This window comes from Myotis yumanensis, unplaced genomic scaffold (assembly GCF_028538775.1).
Source record: "Myotis yumanensis isolate MYYU_CA2020_CCGP unplaced genomic scaffold, mMyoYum1.0.hap1 SCAF_8, whole genome shotgun sequence".
Classification (NCBI taxonomy): Eukaryota; Metazoa; Chordata; class Mammalia; order Chiroptera; family Vespertilionidae; genus Myotis; species Myotis yumanensis.
In genome coordinates this window covers 78415635-78437837 of record NW_027223759.1, presented here as the reverse complement: position 1 = coordinate 78437837, position 22203 = coordinate 78415635, and the positions used below count along the sequence as shown (strand labels likewise).

Genomic DNA, 22203 nt, shown 5'->3' with positions numbered 1-22203 from the left:
AACTATGAAGTAAGAGGCAGAGGGTGTTAGGGGAGAAACAGAGAGCACAAAGGCCCTGATGCAAGAAATATCTTATATGTCTTAGGAACAGGAAGGCCACTGTGAGAGAAGTAGGCAAGGGCTAAGTCACATACAGCCTTGTTAGCATGGGAGGGATTTAAATTGTTTATGCATGAGATGGGGGAGTCAATGATATGACCTGATTTATATTTTCAAAGAATTACTCTGGCTGTTGTGCAGGGAAACACTGAGCTGCAGCAAAAATGCTCTGCAAAGGTGCAAACAGGATGACCAAGTTGAAGAGTGGTGTAGTAATCTAGGTAAGAGGAGTGGAGTGGTAGAGGTGGAGGTGATGAAAAATGCTCAGTTTGTAATATAATTGACAGGGAGATCTACCAAAGTAATTTATGAATTGGATGAGAGGGGGCAAGTGAGGAGTCAAAGGCAATCTCAAGAACTTCTCACAGTTAGGTTTAGCTACTATGTGAATAACAGGCTTAGCTACTGCATGGCCCTATTGACTGAGATGGGGAACACTGAGGCAAAAGCAGGTGCAGAGGGAAAATCAGGAGTTCAATTTTGGTCATTTTAGATGATAGTTATTAACATCCAAATAGAGGTGTCAAGTAAGCAGCAGAATATGCAAAATCTGTAGCTCAGGGGAGAGATCAAGAATGAATGATCTTGCCTGGCCAGTGTGGCTCAGTGGTTAAGCATCGACCTATGAACCAGGAGTCACAGTTTGATTCCCAGTGAGGAAAAATACCTTACCAGAGTTACAGGCTCAATCCCCAGGGGGCATGCAGGAGACAGCCGATCAACGATGATTGCTCATTATTGATATTTCTATCTCTCTCTTCCTCTCCCTTCCTCTCTGAAATCAATAAAAATATTTCTAAAGAAAGAATGAATGATCTGGGTGATTACGCCATTGGAGCATCATTTAAGAACCACCACTACCTCAGAGAATAATGCCAGGCACTCGGCCTTTAAAAATCCCCTTTTACAGGGAGATGTGTCCTCTGCTGAGCTCTCCACGTTCCCGAAGTTACAGCTATCAAGGGACACTCTATTTCTGGAAAGATCCTGTTCAAATCCTCGCTTAATCTAAAGGAGATTCCTTCCCTATCAACTTAGAGAACTGGGTGTTCTGATGTTCAGAAGATGGAGCAATGGTTCACAACCCTGGCCACACATAGTCACCAATGATCTTTGAAAGATTCTAACACCTGGGTCCCACCCCAAGAAATCCTGCTGTAATTGTTGTGCAGTGGTGGGTGATATGGATACATCTTTAAAGGAGTTAAACTGGACAAGGGACACAAAGGCCGTGATGGAATCAAGAACTGAAGGACTTGGCAAAACTGAGATGCTTGCCAAGTCATCTGGGAAGAGAGAAGGCTGCAGTCTGGAGTGGCATGATTGCATTGTGATTCTGAAGGTGGTTCAGGATGTGACAGGGGAGCTGAGATGGAGTAGAGCAAAGGATCCCTGCTGGGGATACAGGAGGTGAAGGAATTGGAGCGGCCATGGCATTGGGAAATCATTGGGAAGCTTGCTCAGCTGTGCAACTTGACTTTTTAGATTCCATATGTAATGAGATCATGCAGTATTTGTCTCTGTGTCGGGTTTATTCCATTTAGTATAACGTCCTCCAGGTTCATCCATAGGGTCACAAATCACGGAATTTCCTTCAGATTTGCTAAGAGGGTAGAGCTTAAGTGTCCTCATAAACACACATAAATGAATGTATACAAGTTTTATTTGCCAATTATACCTCACTAAAGCTGAAAAAATCAATTCAAGTTTCAAACAAGTGACTTAGAATATTACCATTTAGTAAGCAGGGACTATTCTAATATAAACTTTTATTTGGAGGACACTGATTAGAAATCCTTCCAATATTATAAATCTCTAGCCATTTATTTTATCCAGCTATCTAGTGTGACAAACACAAAATCTGCATTTCATTTTTGGGTGGGAGTTCTCAGAAACTATGAAGGACAATATTACAGAAACACTGGGCCAATACCATCACTTCCTATGTCCCCAGATACCCACCACTACCACTGCGGCCACCACTAACTCACACATAGTACTGCCATCTGTATGCTCTCCGTCATGAGAAATACAGGCCCAAGCACTGCTCAAAGCAAAGGAACCGCTTTCTCTCCTGACTCCTGCCATCCCTGTGCTGTACAACACAATGCAGGCAACAATTTCCTGCTGATGGCTAATGAATGAAATTCAACATCTGGAGAAGGTGATTTATCTCATTAGGACCATGACCTTCTACTCATGGAAGGACTGACAAGAAATAAGAAGCCACACAACAAGAACTAAAGTTTAGAAAATCCCTTACGACATGTAAACAAGTAAGGAAAAATCAGTAAATACAAAAACATTTCATATGAGAAGTCTGCCAGGATTGGTGTCTCCTCTCTTGTGCTGAGTCACAGAAAATCGGCTCTCCCAAAAATAACTCTCACGCCCTTTTTTTCAAAGACAATTCACTTGGAGCACAGGTCCTTCTCTATCATTAATCTAAAAATGTCCTGTTCACTCTTTCCTTTTCACAACTTTCTATCCACCAAAGGGGGAGGGGTATATTTTAATTATTTGTAAGTGGTAAATTCAAATCTTCTAATCCCTATTCTATGTCCTTTGCTTTGGGGAAATGGCATCCTATTTCCCTAAAGTGAAGAGATGATAACATGATGGATGGATTTGCTTTTCTCAGGCACCACTCTGACCACCCTCGGAGGAGGAGCGCTTGCAGTTAACAGAGGAAACTATGTTAGTAGGATGTTCCCAATGTCCCCACCTTTTCTTCCTCTTCTAGGGATCCTCTTGGTAGGACATCTCAGAAAGCACAAAGAAATGAGATGTCCTGAGTAGCATTTATGTCTAATTATATCTCAAATAATTTCACGTTTTTCCAACTCAGCGATACTCTCTTGCCCTCAACTCTTGCATGGAGTAGAGAACTAGCTTCCTCTCTGAATTCTGTGTTTCCTACTGGCCCATCACCGGCAGGATATTTGGTCCTGTCTAAAACATCCATGGAGAAATCTGATTCACATAGTTAATATAAATCCTGTTCTTCTGCAATATTTGAACCCTGACCCACCTACCTCACCCCATGTGCCAGCTAGGCTACTAAGGCAAGAAGGGTTAGGATTGGCAATACAGCCACAACTTACAATCCTATAAAATAAAATCAACCGAACGGATGAACAACCGGTCGCTATGACATGCACTGACTACCAGGGGGCAGAAGCTCAATGCAAGAGCTGCCCCCTGATGGTCAGTGTGCTCCCACAGGGGGAGCGCCACTCAGCCAGAAGCCAGGCTCATGGCTGGTGAGTGCAGTGGTGTTGGCGGGAGCCTCTCCTGCCTCTGCAACAGTTAGTCATCCCTCAAGGGCTCCCAGACTGTAAGAGGGCGCAGGCCAGGCTGTGGGATGCCCCCGAGTGTACGAATTTTGTGCACAGGCCTCTAGTGGACCAATAAAACATGACAGTATTTTTATAGTATTTTTCACGTATTAATCCTATAAACTAAAAGTAGATATAAACATTACAGATGTTTTCCAAGAATGGACGTTTTGGACAGGACTGAATTCAAGGACCATTTGGTATGGACCAAATATCTCCATAGGCATTTTAGAAAGTACAAAATGTCCAGAAATAGGCCCATCTCTTATCTGTTCTCAGCAACAAGAGAAAGCTTTTTATTTATTTTTTATTTTGAAATAATTGCAGACTCACAAGTTGCAAAATCAGAACCGAGAGTTCCCTGTAACCTTCATCTAGCTTTCCCAATGATAACATTTTGCATGACATGTAGGAGATGGATGCCGATGCTATACCGGTAACTCAGAGTAATCCTTTAAAAATGAAACCTGATCACGCCACCTCACCCTCCTTTGAAAAACCTACGAATGGCTTCCGATCAACTCTTACAATAAGGACTAAGATCCTTAAACTGACCCTTCAATAGAGTGACTACCACTCTGTTTGGCCAAAATAGACCTGGTGCTCACACGAAGCACCAACAAACTACCCCATTCCGTGTGCAGCACACTCAAGAGTGTGGCAGTGTGGACGATAAATGATGCTGCCACCCACTCTGAGCTGTGTACGTCTGGTCCTGCCATGGAGACCTCTAGCTTTCGTTTTGCACCTCTCCAATTCCTGCCCCTGAGCCCCCATGACGCGCAGCATCTGGGACTTCCAGGGATGGGATGCAGAATGCACAACGTTTCTTCTTGCCACAGGACCCTTGTATATATTCTTGCTGCCTGGAAAACACCCTCCCTACCCTCCTTGGCCTAGTTAGTGCTCAGCTAAATCATCACCCCTTCCCCAGACTGGGTCCCATTCCTGTATTGAATGTCCTCACCCCACCCTGGACCTCTCCTTTGAACTGCTTACCACAGCTGTAATTTTATATTTGTTTCCATAAATAAAGAATGAGCTGTAAGAGGGTTGGGGGCATATTTCTGTTTGCACAGCATCGTATGGCCAGAGCCAGCATGGGACTTGCTGCGCAGGAGACAATGACTTCATAGCTGTGGACTGAATGGATCAGAGCTCAGCTGACAGGTTCATGAGCCACAAAAGCAAGGTGGTTAATGGCCTCAGGGAAAAGCAAAAGCAAAAATCACTGCATAACCTTTGCTGGTTGCTGCCCGTGCGGCTCAATTTATCATTTAAAAACCCAGCTTTGGAGTGAGACAGACCCAGGTTTAAAACTTGGTGCCTATAAACCTAGGAACTTTACGCCAGTAATTTAACTTCTCTGACTCTCAATTTCTTTTCATCTGTAAATAGTAGTAGTAATATATAATTAATGTTACAGTAAAGTAAGGATAAAGGCATCTACCCTACAATAATTATAATTAATGTATAGAACAATTATAATAATTATGTTTATAATTTATAATAATTATTATTAATAATAAAGTTGAGTAAGAAATACCCAGTGCTTAACACTCAGGCATCATTAGGTGACCATTACCCCTTAGTACTTGGCTAGAGTAACTTCAGGAAATCACGCTTGCTGGGTCTAAGACGCTTCCCCGTTCCATAAAAGACCTGCAGTGGAGACATGCTCTTCACCAGCACTGTCACCTGCTCGGCCACATCTCACCACCACCTCAAACAGCCATGGGATCCTGCTGTGACCCGGGTCACATATGGGTGACTTCTTTGACTCTTTCCTTTCTCTCTATCACACAGCACACCCTCTGGGCAAGCTTGTCTGCTTTTTCTTCAACATATGTCCAGAATCTTACTGCTCCCACTATATCCACTCCCACCACCCTGGCCCACCTGGATTACTGCATCAGCCTCCACGAAGGTCTCCCTGCTTCTGCTCTTGGGCTGTATTTAGAGCAGCTAGAATGGTGCTGTTATAATTAAGTCAAGCCAGGTCACTCCTGCTCAGACCCTGCAAGGCTCCCCATATTCCATGGGGCACAGCACAGCGTGCTTCTGGTGGGACGCCTGCCACTTGCCTCTTCCCTTGAGTTCACTCTGGCTCCTCTCCTCCCTCCTTCACATCTTCCCTCAAAGGTCAGTCTTCCTCGCCATCTTACTTAAAACCACCACCTCAGCACTCTGTGCCCCCTCTCTGCTTCTGTTTCCCCACAGCACTCATCACCTCCTATACATTTTGCTTATTTTCTTTATAATCTGTCCTCCCCATGAGAATGGAAAGTCCACAAGGGTAGGAGTTTTTATTTGTTCTGTCCCTGCTGTCTGCCTAGCATCCAACATTGTGTCTGACAAGTATTAGATGCATAATAAACCGATCTTGCAAGAATACATGGATGAATGAATGAGGCACCGCTGCTCTTAAGGCATGAGCTGTCCAGGCACAACTTGGCATAAGTTATGGGGCACAGACTAGAGCACCAAACTTGTGTCAAGAATGTGCTGGGCAGAGGCCAGGAGGAGCGGGTTAGGACACATAAGCACATGGTGAAGGCGGTGTGTTGGCAGTGGCCACGCCAGCCTCGCCACTTTGGGGTGAGTGGCTGAGTGCAGAAGGTGGGTGCTCCCTACACAGAACGAGAGCATGTGCTCCCATTCAGAGAATGGTCTGATCGGGTGGGCCCCCCAGTGAAGTATAAGGATTGCCTCATCTCAGGGAGATAGAAGTCTGCCACAGAAGACTGGCCGGAAATCCCACTGGCTTGGAAGCCAAAATGAGGCAGGTTTTGTATCAGCCAAGTCAATTTCCCATTGTCGATTTAAATGAAATTTCCAGAAGAACATATGCTGAGAAACTAGCTCAGGACCCATTGTCCAGACCTTGGCAAAATAAAAACCAAAAGAGGAATATTTCAAGTCTGCTGCCTGTCTTGTGTCTCCAAACAAACGAGTTTGTCTTGTTAGAAGCTGAAGATGGGGCCAAGACTGAATGGACAGGTCTGGAAATAAACTTTGGGTCAGACTTAAACCAACTTGGACTCGGCAGAGAGCACTGGATTCTCAATCAGAATGCAATTGTGCATAAGCTCATGGAAGTTAACTTCATTAAAAGACAAGCAAACAAAGAAAAAAGCAACCAAGAGCATTAGTACTGAGACCCTGTAAAACCGGCCTGCGAATCTGAAGTCTGAATTATGCATCACGGTCACCGAAAGCCGTGGTGCCACGGTGGAAGGAACAAACTGATTGTTACCCAATATCCTAAGAGAGAAGACAGTTACAGTTCTTAAGGGTAAAAAGCACTTCACAGACCCTCTGGTCTGCTTCCCTTATCAGTCCTTCCCTAGACTTCTGAGCACAGTTCTCCCTCCAAGCTGCCCAGACAGGGGAAATTAGGGCATTTGTATGACAGTTCTCACATTTCTCTGACTTGCCAATTCTTCCCTGCGCTCAGTATGTGACACTCACTTCAGGCTCCTTCATTATTTGTTCAGCCACCATCCCCACCTCAGTGACCTCAGTTCTCTTTTTGATTCTTGCTACACACTCACTGGAGCTTATCATTACACACCAGGCTGGGCAAACGACCACATCTCCAGGGTGTTGGCCCGACCCATTCTCAGCAGTTGGCCTGATATGTCAACTCATAGATAAGAAAGTTCAATAGAAGATAAGTCCATTGTCTCCCAACTTATTAATGACAGAAGCAATTTGACAGCCGACACCTTCAAATTTTTAATAGAATAGCTCTTCCAAAATTAGGAGAGATAAAATAAGTTAATTTCTTTTTTTTTCTAGTTTGTGTGGAACACTATATATGATCTCTAAAATATGGAGACATTATAACTATCTAGGAAACATGCCCCCAAATCTTAGAAAACAATGGTTGGTCAAAATAATGCAATACATGTAAGGCACAGAATAAAATTCTGGGTGGGTAACATAGTGTGGAATAAAATATTTACAGTTCTTAGTATTTGTATTTAAAATAATTGTTTAGAACCTTCCTATGGAATCAAGAATAAAAACTTAATAGCTCATTGACCTTTATGTATATTAGTCCTAAAATGGTGGATAAGTGAAAACAGATATTTTATTCACATGAAATCACAAAATTTTGTAGCTTACATTATTTTCTAGCTCAGTGTGGTAATCGCTTGGTACTCTAGGAGAGTGATTATGAGGCTATCTTAAACTGCAGCCACTGCCCTGAAGAAAGTGTCTATGGCCTGACAGATAATTGTATTCTCCTATTAAATATCACTCCTTCAGGGCTAGTTACTGTTGAGTGTAAATGGGCCATTTTATATGCAAATAAAATGTGCTGAGATTTGAATAAAAAGCCCTGAGTATATCTACTGACAAATAATCTCATTATGCTTCATATTAACAGACAGAACTTCTCAAAACATGAGATGCTAATATCACACGCAACAAAAGGTAACTCCTTGAATTTTTATTTTCAAAACGTTCACATATAGTTGCAAACATTTGCTTTCCTCATAGCTACCTTCGGTTTGGGGTGTGCACTCTGACTTTTATTTTGAACCCAATGATTTTATAGTATTGTGATACTTATCAAACCTTTTCCTTTTTCTTCTGTCCTTGACTTGTCTTCAATCATTTTCCAAATACCCACACCCAGAAAAATAACTCCATCCCAGATACTGTACTGCAAGCGACGTCTTAGAGTGCAGCTTTCCCAAGAAGCCTCATGAACCTACAGAGCGAAGGGAAGAGCTTCCACAGACCTGGTACTGGGGTATCATCACTGTAGGCCACACGTTTGCATTGTCCTTTTATTTTTTTCTTCTTAAACTGTCTTCTTTAGATTAAATCTTTGAGTGAAAGTACCCCAGGAAAAGCCAGGGTTTTGCCTTTCACATTTGAAGGAGCAATGTTTGTATGTCTCAAATTCCATTTCAGACCTTTGCCTTTTAGTTTTAGTAACCATCTCTCCTGGTGCTGGGGAACAACTATTAAAATATATTCTGCATATTTCATCCCTATCAGAGCAGAGTTAACCATACAAGATAAATAAGAGTATTTAAAGAAGAATAGAGGGAAGCATTTAATCACCATTTTCACTACTTGCCCTACAGCTTTGCCTGGAGCTCTCAGAGGCACATGGGAGAGTTCAAGGGCATGAAGGGTGAAAAATGAACTCTGATTTTCTGGCCAATACATCTAGCTCCCTAGAGTTAAAGGGTCATACATTTCAACAAGAACAAAAGGACAGGATACAAGTCAGGACATCTTAGGGCTATGTCACCTAATCATGACATTATTGCACATTTGGGCTATTTAATTATTTATGCTAAAATTTAAAGGAGGTACTACCCCCACAAATTAGAAAGTTATTCAACCAGGAGCCCAAATTAAATATTTATGCTTCTTGAGAAATACCTAAATGTTTATAATTGATAATAAAGTTAGTATTTGCATTATAAAAACAAGGTGGGGATCTTTTAAGATATTTCCCAAGGAATTCAGGGAGCCATGTTCATTGTCAACATCCCTTATACAATTCAAAGACAACAGGTGGTCAGCTGAAAAATGCCAAGGAACTGAGATTTTGATCAACTTGTAAGCAAGATTTGGATAGATAGCATTATGAGATATATTTGCATGAACTGTTTAAAGGCAAATATACTTATCTGATCAATGCCAGTCATCCCAGCTAGACTGTAATTTCCACAATGTAAAGTCCCCCATCTGTTTTGCACATCACTGCTTCATTCTTGCTCAGAACAGTCCCTGTCACCTAGTATACCTTCAAAAATGTTGGTTAGATGGGTGGATAAAATTTAATAAACCCATGCTTTTCCAACCCTAGGTATTGTCCTATTCCTTGCCTATTCTTCTAAAACTATAGTCACCCAACATTTATTCCTATTAGTTGGATGATACACATACACATACACATACACATACACATATACATACACATACACATACACATACAGAGAGATTAGTGTGAAAATATGTTTTCTCTTAAAGCCTTTAAAACAGAATACATTTTATATGCCCATAAAAATCTAGATGTTTAAAGCAAAGAAATGGACTAAATCTGTCTTAAAATGAGACAGTTTCTATAATACAAAATTAAACCAATTTAATTAACATCTTAATGGTACAAAGGCCTAGCTAAGATCACCCTCAAAATAATGAAGCTATATAAAGATCCGCATGGTTAGAGAAAGCACTAATGGGTGTGCATGGAGCTAGTACTTGCTATCTGTGACAAAGGGGATGGGTCCCTGGAAAGGTCTGTGCTTCAAAAATGACCTCTTACACAATCTCCTTGATTTTAATCTTTCCCTGCTAATTCCACTGTCTAAATTGAAGTTCCAGAATCTATCTAAAATGCAAATCCCATCATGCTGCTAGCTTGCTTTAAACATGTTCCTATTTCAGTGGCTTCCATCGCTCTAAGAGCAACTTATTTTAGTCACTTGCTTGGCAAAAAAGGCCTGACCTGAGCTGTGTCCCTCTGACAGAGTCAACTCTGTACCGTTGCTTATGCCCTTCCCTTTGTCTGAATGCTGTCCTCACCTTCTACCCCTTGTTGACACTTCCTCCCTTTAGAACTTATGAAGTCTTTTCTGTGAGATGTTAGGTTAAAAGGCCTAGCTATTTAGTTAAATATAAGCCTGAGCATATCTCAGTATTTACCATGTTACATTGAAATTAACAAGTTACATGTCTGTTTCCTACTCTAGACTCCAAATATTCCCATAGCACAAACTATGTCAAGGTCATCTTCATGCTTCCAGCACTCACTTTGGAATCAGAGTCATAGTACCAATGAAGTTGATACGTGTTAAACCAAATTGAGTATGGAACACTATCTTGTTCTTTTACCCATCTGAAAACCTTGGAATTTCCAGAAATTATCATCTCCTTTTGATATAAATTTCTGAATTAAGTTGTTACTATCCTTCAAAATTATAGGGCAACAACACCCGTTTTAAATGATTGTGAACAAAAGCCATATGGTGATTCTGATCTATAAGTAAAAAACTTTATATTGGGAACTCAGGTGGGAAAATAGCCAAGCATGAATGATCTTTATGCATTAACATTTAAAAAAATAATCTTTATTTAAAATATATTTTTATTGATTTCAGAGAGGAAGGAAGAGGGAAAGAGATAAAAACATCAATGATGTGAGAGAATCATTGATCAGGTGCCTCCTGCAGGTTCCTGGGAATTGAGCCCACAACCCAGACATGTCCCTGACCAGGTATTGAACCCTGACCTCTTGGTTCATAGGTGGACATTCAACCATGGGGCCACACCAGATGGGCAAAAAAATATATATTTTAAAATGCAAGGAATGTTAGTGTTAGAGCATCTCAGTTATGTTTAATGGTAACTAAACGATGTTATTTTCATATTTGGAGTGCTTTTACAATTTTTCTTTTTAAATTTAATAGCTCAAGCAAGTTTTATGAATTCATAAATAATTATAAAATAACTTTTCTATTTCAAGCTAGCATGCCGACATATTGCCTAGAGAAACTTTCTTATAATTGTTATAAACTCAGAAAAAAATATAATAGAAATGCTGACATTCCTTTAACAATGGAGGTTCTAGCAGGCACCTCAGTGTTATCAGTAGATAGTGCAGTCTCCAGTCTCCAATTTCCAGACAATACAGTGACTTAAACAGTACTCGCCAAAGCACAAAGCAGGCAATCTTTTTGGTCCTTTGTGAAATTTTCACATCTTTGACCTGTCCCCCTTCAATTTTCCCGTGTGCCACCTACCCACATATCTGTCTCACCCTATGTTATTATTCTTTACAATTTCTTCTGGGCTTAATTTTGTTACTACACTGAAATATTATGCATAATTATGTGAAGTTGCTATGGAGATTTTGTGTGATTTGACATGAGGAAAATCTATTGTGCTTGAGATAATTCTTCATACTAATGACTGACTCAGGAATCTATTTTTCCCCCTTATTTTCTCTGGGATTATAACCAACTGCATATATTTGAATATCTATAAGCAAAAGCCATTTTATAAATAACACAACCCAAAAAGTTATTGAATTCACCAAGAAGATGAAGCATTTCAGGGCAGCCAGGTTACTATCCTTCATAATTATAGGGCGTGACTTAGAAAGAACTTCTGACATGGTACTTTTTAAAATACCAGCTGAATTCTTGCCTGCATCTTTTAGGAAATTATCCCAAAGTTATATATATATATATTCATACTAAAGTTATATACTATATCATAACTTAGAAAATCAAATTTTGGAGAGTGTGTTAAATTATTGTGCAGAATTAAGGACAGATATAGCCACCTAATTAAAAACCATTTGTGTGTCCTACTGTGGCATGAACTATTTGGAAATGAAACCTATGAATAAAATTGATTATTTGACAGTGAAAGGCAATTCAGACTAAGGCCTGTGAGCTAAATAATAGAAAGCAAACTTCACACCACACAACAAGGTCATAACTTTAACCTTTCTTGTCTGACCTCTCCACTGTCGGCTTAGGACAGGGAAAGTCCTGATGTATAAGATTGACTATCATTAGACAACTCGCTTGGATTTCTCTGTTGGTCCCCTGATTGGCAAAGCTGACTGTAGGATCACAGTTGATTTTTGGAGAGAAACATTCCTCAGTGGAAGAGAATGTTGATGAATCTAGCTGTTGGCCATCAGGAAAGTGTCATTCTGAGGATAAACACAGAAGTGAGAGGAGTCAGATTTCCAAGTTAATGCAGACCAGTTAGGCAAAGAATTCCTAAGAGACACTGTCTAAAAACACAACCAAGTTACCAATTTCCCAGCAACTGATTCTGGAAAGAGAGTATGGTCAACCAAGGATGATCTGACACCTGGGATAGCCAGGCAGCAATCCAATCAGAACAGAAGTAATTAGTGAACAGGAGAGGAAGGTGCATGGAGCTGGAGGGAATGACTAAGATTCTTGGGAACAGGGAGGTCAGAGCCCTTCTGCATGTTTCTCTGGAAGGTAGAGTTGGTATCTTTGTATAAATCGGAGTGGTGAGTAACCCATAAAAATTTGAGGGAAAAAGTACAGAAAAGAGGGAGAGGAAGAAAGAGATGAGGATAGACATAATGTAAATGCTTTTATACACCCAGACTGTATAAAAGAAGTATAAAAAGGAAGCCTTAATAAACATACATAGCAAAGAGGAAGTTTGCCTGTTAGGGCTCCTGTAAGAATATTAGGTAGGCTGATAAAGGACTCCAGTTTAGCCCTAGCTGGTTTGGCTCAGTGGATAGAGCGTCAGCCTGTGGACTGGGGGGTTCAGGGTTTGATTCCAGTCAAGGGCACATGCCTGGGTTGTGTGGGCTTGATCCTCAGTGGGGGGGCATGCAGGAGGCGGCCAATCAGTGATTCTCTCTCATTATTGATGTTTCTATCTCTCTCTCTCCTTCTCTCTTCCTCTCTGAAATCAATCAATAATTTTTTAAAAAAAAAAATGACTCCAGTTTAGTCAAGTACCAGGTAAGTCTGAATAGCAAGGGATTCCTTTCATTGTCCTGACGGTAATGTCATGATGTACCTTCTCAGAGTCTGAAAATCGTCCACACCAGACATGCCTATTAGTGTCAGACAACTACCAGAGCAGGTGGTGAGAACCAGGGGATTGTTCTCTGTGCCCAAATGGTTAAGTTTCCAGAAATAACAAAAGATTGTTCATGGAGTAAAAAAGGAAGAAACTTGTATAAGGATGCCAATGGGAAATACGACAATTTTCAAAAGGCTGGTGAGTGGAAGATCATGGCAAGTCAAAACAGAGCTGGAAGGCACTGAGGGTCTTCTCATGGAAGGAGAAAACAGCAGCTCAGAGGGAGGATGCACAGCCATCTCACAGGACAGGTGTGAAACAGCAATGGTCAAGCTCAAACAAGAGGCAGGGACCTACTCTGGTGCCTGGAGACTTCTTGCTGAGGTCCACAGGCACCATGGACCCCTACCATTTGGCTAACCAGAGGTTTGTGTCTCTTCTTGGAGCAAGCATCAGAGATGAGAGGGAGATCCTCACTCACCACACAACCGACACACACAACCAGCTTTCAGCTCAGGTAGAGCAATGATAAAAGCAGAGAAACATGCAGTGAGATCTCTAGTGGCTTTGAAATGCTGCACAGAAAACTAAAGAATGTGAGAGCCTAATTAGGCATACCCAGTTCAAGAAGGGCTAGAGGAGTGAGCAGGATAATTTGGGAGTAAACAGCTGAATGTTTAGAAAAAGTCAAAAGGATTTGGTTGTCTCAGTCAATATTCGTTAAGCAGAGCTACAAATATAGATTCAGAGATTTCCTCAGTATACAAAGTCATATTTTTATGGATCCACAAAATCTCAATAAAAACCTTTAAACTTTGTATCTAATTTCAGTGGTATAAAAAGGATGAATATTAACTCTACCCTGAATGTATTAATATACAACATCTGAACAAATACTGTCATGTTGCCCAGTGTCTTCTTTGTACTTTTGATCACAATGTTCTTGTTAAAAGCTAATAGAGAGAGAACAGAGGTAGAATTAATGAAAACATGGCACATCCCTGCCACAAGTAAAGGCAAAGAGGATACACTCACACAATAAATAATAAACACTGGGTAGCTCCAAGGGTGAAAATTGAGTCATCATCCATTACAAGACCACAGGGCAACCAAACTCAAAGGAACCCACTACTGCCTTGGCTGGGTGGCTCAGTTGGCTGGAGTGTTGTCCCATGCACAAGTGGGTTGGTTGCAGGTTCGATTCCCAGTCAGGGCACTACCAGGGTTGTGGATTTGTCAGGCTCATATGGGAGGCAACCAAATAATAATTTCTTTCTCTCTCTCTCAAATCAATAAAAACATTATCTGTAAGTGAGGATTAAAAACAAAAGCCTACTACTACAAGAAAAAAAAAACCCACAAAAAATTACATTCAAATTGCAAGTCTACAAATGTTAAAAAACAGCTATCATATTAAATTTATGTTATATATTTTAATTTTATAGTTTTCAATTTGTAAATATATTTTGACTCTGTTTATAAGAGAACTAGAGACCTGGTGCATGAAAATTCATGCACTGGAGGGGGGAGTCCCTCAGCAGGGCCTTCCCCCTCTCACAGTTCAGGAGCCCTCAAGGGGGGAGGCAACCTGGCCATCAGTGGAAGGCGATGCCTCCATCACACCTCTGCTGCTGCCACTGCCAGCAGTGCAAGCCTCGGCTGGCTCTGGTTACCTGAGCCTCGGGCGGCCCTGGGCAGCTGAGCAGCTGCCATCCAAGACTTGCCTGCGCCTTGGGCTGGCCCTGGGCAGCTGGGAGGCTGAGGGGACTGGGGATCTCTGTAGGCAGGCACGCGGCAAGGCCAGGCCTGCCTGGGTGTGGGGCTGAGGGGACTGGGCACCGCCATCTTGTGGCCGTGGGTGCCACCATCTTTGAGGGCGGGGCAGTCAATTAGCATAGTCCCTCCTTATTGGCTGAGGGTGCCACCATCTCTGAGGGTAGGGCAATCAATTAGCATATTCCCTCCTTATTGGCTGTGGGTGCCGCCATCTTTGAGGGCGGGGCAGTCAATTAGCATATTCCCTCTTTATTAGATAGGATAGTAAGCATTGGCATGTGTGGAAGAAAGGACATATAATCAAAGAAAAAGAGAAACGTCTGTAAAAATGGGGTCACATGGCTTATAAAACCTGAAGAGACCTACAAAGAGTATTGAGGTAAGACTGTCCTGAGAGACAGATGAGAACAAGGATGGGATTGACTTACTGCTTGGTGCAGATGCTGTGATACTAATAGAAGCAGAATCATCAATGTCACTTCCACCCTTGCTATCCAGGCATATATTCTCCAAGTTGAAAAGAAGAGGAAAAGATGAAGTCCAAGGTAAGTAAAAAGACCCAAGGGAGATCAGCCAGCTGCTTTGCATAAATTCAAGTCTCAGCTATAGATTACACTCAGCAAATAAAGGGACCTAAGGAGATACTGTGCAAGTACTGTTGATAATCTTGGGGAGTTGAGATGAGTCAGAGAGGCAATTTATCTATCTATCTATCTATCTATCTATTTATTTATTTGATATTTTTATGTGTTTATTGATTTCAGAGAGAGGGAGGGCTCCAGAGGGAAAGAGAAACATCAATGATGAGAAAGAATCATCAGTTGGCTGCCTCCTGCATGCTCCATACTAGGGATCTAGGCCTCAACCTGGGTATTCACCCTGACCTGGAATTGGACTGTGACCTCTTGCTTAATTGGTTGATGCTCAATCACTGAGCCACACTGGCGAGACCAATGTATTTATTTAAATTTTTTTTCCAGAATTCCTTTTTTTAATTTTCAAAATCAAAGATAAAAGGTTTTAGACTGATAATCACCCACCACAAAAAAACCTCACAACATTTCTAGACTGTACTATTTTAAAAGACCATATTAAAAATAAAAGGCTTCTATACAGCAAAAGAAACCATCAACAAAATGAAAAGGAAGCCCACTGTATGGTAGAACATATTTGGCAGTGATACATCTGATAAAGGGTTAATATTCAAAATACTAGTATATAGGGAATTCATACAACTTTACAAAAGGAAGATAAACAATCTAATTTAAAAATGGGCAAAGAACCTAAATAGATACTTCTCCAAAGTGGACATACAGATGGCCAATAGACATATGAAAGAATGCTCAAAGTCACTGATCATTAGAGAGATGCAAATTAAAATGACCATGAGGTATCACCTCAAACCTGTCAGAATGGCTACCATCAACAAATAACAAGTGCTGGCAAGGATGTGGAGAAAAGGGAACCCTAGTACACTGCTGGTGGGAATGCACATTGGTGCAGCCATTATGAAAATCAGTATGGATTTTTCTCAAAAAATTAAGTACGGAACTGCAATTTGACCATGATCCCACTTCTAGGCATATATTCTAAGAAACCCAAAACACTAACCAGAAAGAATGCATGTACCCATATATTCATAGCAGTGCAATTCACAATAGCTAAGATCTGGAAGCAGCCTAAGTGCCCATCAGTAGATGAGTGGATAAAAAAGCTGCGGTACATTTTCACAATGGAATACTATGCAGCTGTAAAAAAGAAGGATCTCTTATCTTTTGAGACAACATGAAGGGACCTGGAGAGAATTATGCTAAGCAAAATAAGCCAGTCAGGGAAAGACAGGTATCCCATGATCTCACTCATGTGGAATCTAATGAACAAAATAAACTGATGAACAAAATATATCCAGAGACATAGAAGCATAGAACAGACTGTGGAATCTCAGAGGGGAAGCAAGGGAGGGAGGGTGGGTGGGAAGAGATCAACCAAAGAACTTGTATGCATATATGCATAATCCATGGACACAGAAAAGATTGTGGTGAAGGCATGGGTGGGGGGTCGGGGGAGGGCTGGAAGTGGTCAATGGGTGAATAAAGGGGATATATATATATATATATATATATATAATACTTTCAACAATATATAAAAAAAGACCATATGACAATTAGAAAAGAAAGTAATGGTCACTAGGAGTTATAGAGGCTACCTGAAAAGAAACACTTAATATCTTTTGGAAAAAGTAACAAGACTGAGAGGCAAAGTGAATCTGGATTTCTGCTGAGGGTTTAATAAAATATTCCTTGATGCTCAGGAAGCAGGAAACAGAAACAGATCCCAAGATCATTTTCGTTAAGTGAAACTGCACAGGCGGACTGTAGTATTCTCTGCCTAACCACACGCTGAAAGGAGGCCACGGAGAGTCATGACACGCCCGCACTTAGCCAGACATCTCGAATTGAGGAGCTGCTGTGCGCTGATCGGTTCAGGGTCCACAAGTCCAGCTCACTGCTTGGTTTTGTAAGTGAGGTTTTATCGGTGCAGTCACACACTACCCTCTAGGGCTGCTTCCATGACAAAGACCATATGGCCCACAGAGCGAAGACATTTACTCCTGGGCCCTTTACCGAGAAAGGTTGTCACCCCTTACTAGTCATGTAAGCTAGGCTGTATCACAACCTCTCTGGCACTCATTTTCATCATCTCATTAATAGGAATTGATCACTGCAACAAATGCTTCAAAAGGTATGTAATGCAGTGATGTACAGGAAAGCTCTTTCTGGATTGTAATGTGCTATACACATAGAAGGCATAGCTTATGGTCGCTCTGCCTGTTCAAGATGAACAGTGGTGCTTTTCACAATAAAGACATGCTAATCTCCAGTACACAGGAGACCCTCCAGTACACAGGAGACCCTCAAAAATACCTGGTAGACTTTTAGATGGATGGGTAGATAGATACATGGATGGGTAGGTGGATGAGAGGAGTAACTACACCTTAGTTAGCAGTGACTCTGTGTGGGAAACATAGTGTTTTAGATACAATAGCTCATTTCATCCTTGTAACAGACCTGGACATTCCTTACACTTTCCTGTTGAGTAAAGGAAAAGAAATGTAAATAATAATAATATCATTATTATTATACCGTAAAAACTAATATTTATGGTATAAAGCATTTACTACATTCTAGCCACTGTGCTAAGTACTTATAAATGTTATTTCATTTTATATTCTCATCTATTTCATGAAGTGCTGGTATCATCATCATCATCACCACCATCATCATCCCATATTTTGAGATGATAATATTAGGCCCAGAGAAGCTAAGTAACATCCCCAGAAGTAACACATATGATAACTGGCAGAGCAGGAATCAAAACTTTGTCTTCCTACTCTGTCTGTTCTACCTATCATATTCTGGGGCAACTGGTTTACATTAACAAGCCTAAGTTTATTAAAGGTAGATGTAAACTCTTATAGGAAAATTTCAAAATAAACTGTTTGAAGTATCTGAAGGAAGTTAATGGCAGTTCCTATGAAAAATGTTTCTTGAAAACTTTATTTTCTACAACTTTTAGACTTAAAATTGGAAGATACCACAGAATGCCATTGCATTCCTCATCCAGCTTCCCCTAACGATACCTGAAGACATAGCACAGTGGTGAGAAGCAGGAGATGCACACTAGCACAATACTAAACAACAGATACTGCTGAATTTCACCAGGTTTTCCACCTGTGTTCCTCTTCTGCACCAGGATCCTATTGAGGACCCCACCTTGCGTGCAGCTGTTATCTGTCTTTAATTGCCAGTCAGTAACAGTTTCTCAGTCTTACTCTGTCTGTAATGTTCTTGGCACTTAAGAAAAATATTGATCAGTTATTTTGTCGAATGCCTCTCAGTTGGGTTTGTCTGATTGTTTCCTCATGATTGGACTTAAGCTGTGTTCCAGCAAAAACAACACAGATATGATGCTGTGTCCTCCATGCATCGTGCCAGGGTTCACAATGTCAATGTCTTATTTGTTGTAACAAACTACATTCTCAACAAATTGACAAGTAGCTAAGTTATTAACATATTCATGTGTGTGTGTGTGCGCACACACAAAATCTCTTGATAGTTCCAATTAAGAAATTGTTGAGAACCTCTAGCAACAGTAATATCAGTTCTACCGTTCTCAACAATGGCTGGATTATTGGAACAAGCAGTGAGCTATGAGCACCCCAGGCTTACTTCTTATTCCTCATGGTAGCCCTGCTACTAGGTGTTGTATCCCATCTGCATGCTTACTGACAGAAATGGATCTAAATGTGTGTGTACCCGAACTCCAAAAGACAAGGCCAGCTTGGGTCATGCTCCAAATACTCCTTCAGCACCTAGTATGTGCCAGGATTCCAGGATAGCCCGACGGCCTGTAGTACCTATGGTCCAGGCTGACTGGATGATGAGCACTAGGAGGAGGATATTTCCAAAATAATTTTCCAGAATCCCACCACATAGAAAAATAATTTTCCAGAATCCCACCACATAGAAAAATAATTTTCCAGAATCCCACCACATAGAAAAATATGTTTTTCAGAATCCCACCACACATAAAAAATAAATAAAAATAAATACAGGGCATCTCAAAAAATGTATATGTACTAATACAGCTGATAGCTCCATTTTGAAAATAAAATATATTTTAATAAACACTGCCTTTATAGTTATTCAAAGTGTATGTATACATTTTGGGGAATGAATATATATATATATATATATATATATATATATATATATATATATATGCCTTGATTCATATATATAAGGCAACAGAGAATATCTATATAAGGCAATAGAGAATATCTATATCTATATCTATATGCTGCATATTTAGATTGAAAGACATAAGTTCCATGAAGGCAAGGGAGTTAATTTTCTAACATCTTGTTCAGCACATAGTCAACTTCAGAACTGCAACCTAGTATAAGAGCTTGCTGTGAATGCTCTGAAGACCCATCCCTACTCACACAGGCATCTTATGGAGGCCATAAAGAGGCTCTCTTTTTATTGATTGATCTGATTTCTATAAGTTTCCTGGGTTTCAACATTTTTCTTGTTAGATTTATACCATCTGAAAACTATAGCTTCATTAAATTTGAAATGTGTTCACTATATGATTTCAGTCACTGTGAGGGGGAAAGGCCTTTAATAATTAAAGTAACAGAGGTGTATCCTGCTGGCACTAAGATGCTCTTGTAAAATATTAGTCATCAGTATTTCTACAGAAAACGCCTACTCAACAATATGCTCTCATTATTTCAGTTATAGACACTTTCCTGATGGCATGCATTTAAAACATAATAAATCAATGGAGGCAACATGATTGGTTCATCTTACGAACAAAATCCTGCAGAAGTGGGAAAAGTAGTTTAATGGATAAGTTGTTTTTGATAATGTAGTTTTGCAATTTTTGATAACCATTTTAAGTAACAATTTCCTTTCTGAGAATCTTTCTTGATAAATCTCATCAAGAGTAAAATAGTAGAGAAGATAAAGTTAGAAATTTATTAGAGACTTTTAAAAAATATTGGTAATTTACATCTAAGTAAAGATTTTTTATTATTATTAATCCTCACTCGAGGATATATTTCCATTGTTTTTAGGGAGAGTGGAAGGGAGAGGGAGAGACAGAGAGAAACATCCATGTGAGAGAAACACATAGATTGGTTACCTCATGCACACTAGGGCCAGGGAACCTGCAACCGAGTTACGTACCCTTAACCGGAATAAAAACCAGGACCCTTCGTACACAGGCCTACACTCTACACTCTGAGCCAAACTGGCTAGGGTCATCTAAGAAAAGATTTTAAATACCTCAATTAAAAAAACATGTTTTGATGAAACCTCCTTTTATAGTGTTTCTTAAATTCATATGACACTTAAAAATTACAATGTGTTGGAAACTGAAAAACATTAAGAAACCATATTTAAACACTTCTTATTGATCTAATGTCTCTTAAAGACAGGATTTGCAGTTTAAATTGGTATGATCTTTATGGAGAACAGTCTGATACTATGTACAAAATTTCAAAGTGCATATAAAACAACACATCTACGCCCAAAATTTATCATGAGAACATGGCAATATGAATAGATAATAATGTAAGTGCATTTATGTTCACCAAGGCCTTGTTTATCATATTGATATAAATGCCCAAATAGGGATTGGCTCATACATCTGTGGTCAAGTGGTCCTCAACTCCATTATGTTCAACCTTGAAATAACCTGGCTTCCATGCAGCCTTCCTACCATTCTTCCTATATGCTGAATGTGAGCTAACGTTCATCTGAGCAATCCAGAAAATCAGAACAAAACAACAGAAACATCCACCACCAAACCCTTCCACCCATTGGGAAGACTGCACTCCCTGCCTGGCCAGGGTTCCAGGTCACTGCAGCCCTGGCGGCAGCCCTGCCCTCCTTGGTCCCCGGGTCTGAGGAATTGTGGGCTTTCCCTGCATCTTTTTTCACCAGATCAGAGCAGAGGGGACTAGGGTGGTGGAGGAGGGACCCAGTGGATCCCAGAGCTGGGCTTCCCTCCAGGGCGAGAGTCCTGACCTTCATCTTCACTTTGGTGAGATTTCATTTGAAGATATTTTCTGAAGCCCAAAAAGAAAACACAATGCTCAATTGTATAATGCTCAATTCTCTTGTTCTTTTTTTTTTTTTAAATAAATGCAAACCAGACAATGAAGTGTTAATTTTAATTACAGGGATTGTAGATCTCAAATTTAAGACAGGGCTACATCTCCTACTCAAAAGCCTTTGTACCACATGCATTTTGAAAATCATAATAGTTGCATTTATTAGATAATAGAGAACATATATTCTATATTTTGTATCACTCTCAGCAAGGACTTGGGGCAGCACCTCATAATATTTGCATTAATATTTGTGAAGTAAAAGATATAAATGTGTACACCAAATGAATTAAACACAAACTAAAGTTGCCTCACACTTATAGTTAATTATATAATTATAAATATAATTACATTATATTTTTCTGTCAACTGAGTTGGGCCAAACCTTTAAAAAACCAAACAGAAGAAAACAGTTGACTTTTGGAGCTTTCGGATGCTGGGATGGCATCTAAGGGACTGTGTACCTGAGTGACGGGGCAGAGCTGGGGTTCATGAGGAGCTGAAGGAGGAGACTGCAGCCCAGACACCCACTGAACGGGACCCAGCAAACAAATGTTCAATGAGGAAGGCAAAGAGCAAAAGGACAGACTCTGTACAGAGGGAGAAATATCTCATCAAGGATGACAAACTAGAGATTATAGTAAGCCCTTTCTGCAGCCCATATGTATGTCTATCCTATATCATTCTCTATAAGGGACTATATGTTCTTTAATATCCATACAGCACCATAATAATTTGGTGAAGTGA

At 40.4% G+C, this 22203-nt stretch overlaps 1 protein-coding gene across 1 annotated transcript in view; it reads right to left on the bottom strand.

Annotated features, from left to right (window-relative positions):
• The window catches only part of NCKAP5 (NCK associated protein 5), an 873870-nt gene that overhangs the window by 660641 nt on the left and 191026 nt on the right, over window positions 1–22203 (bottom strand).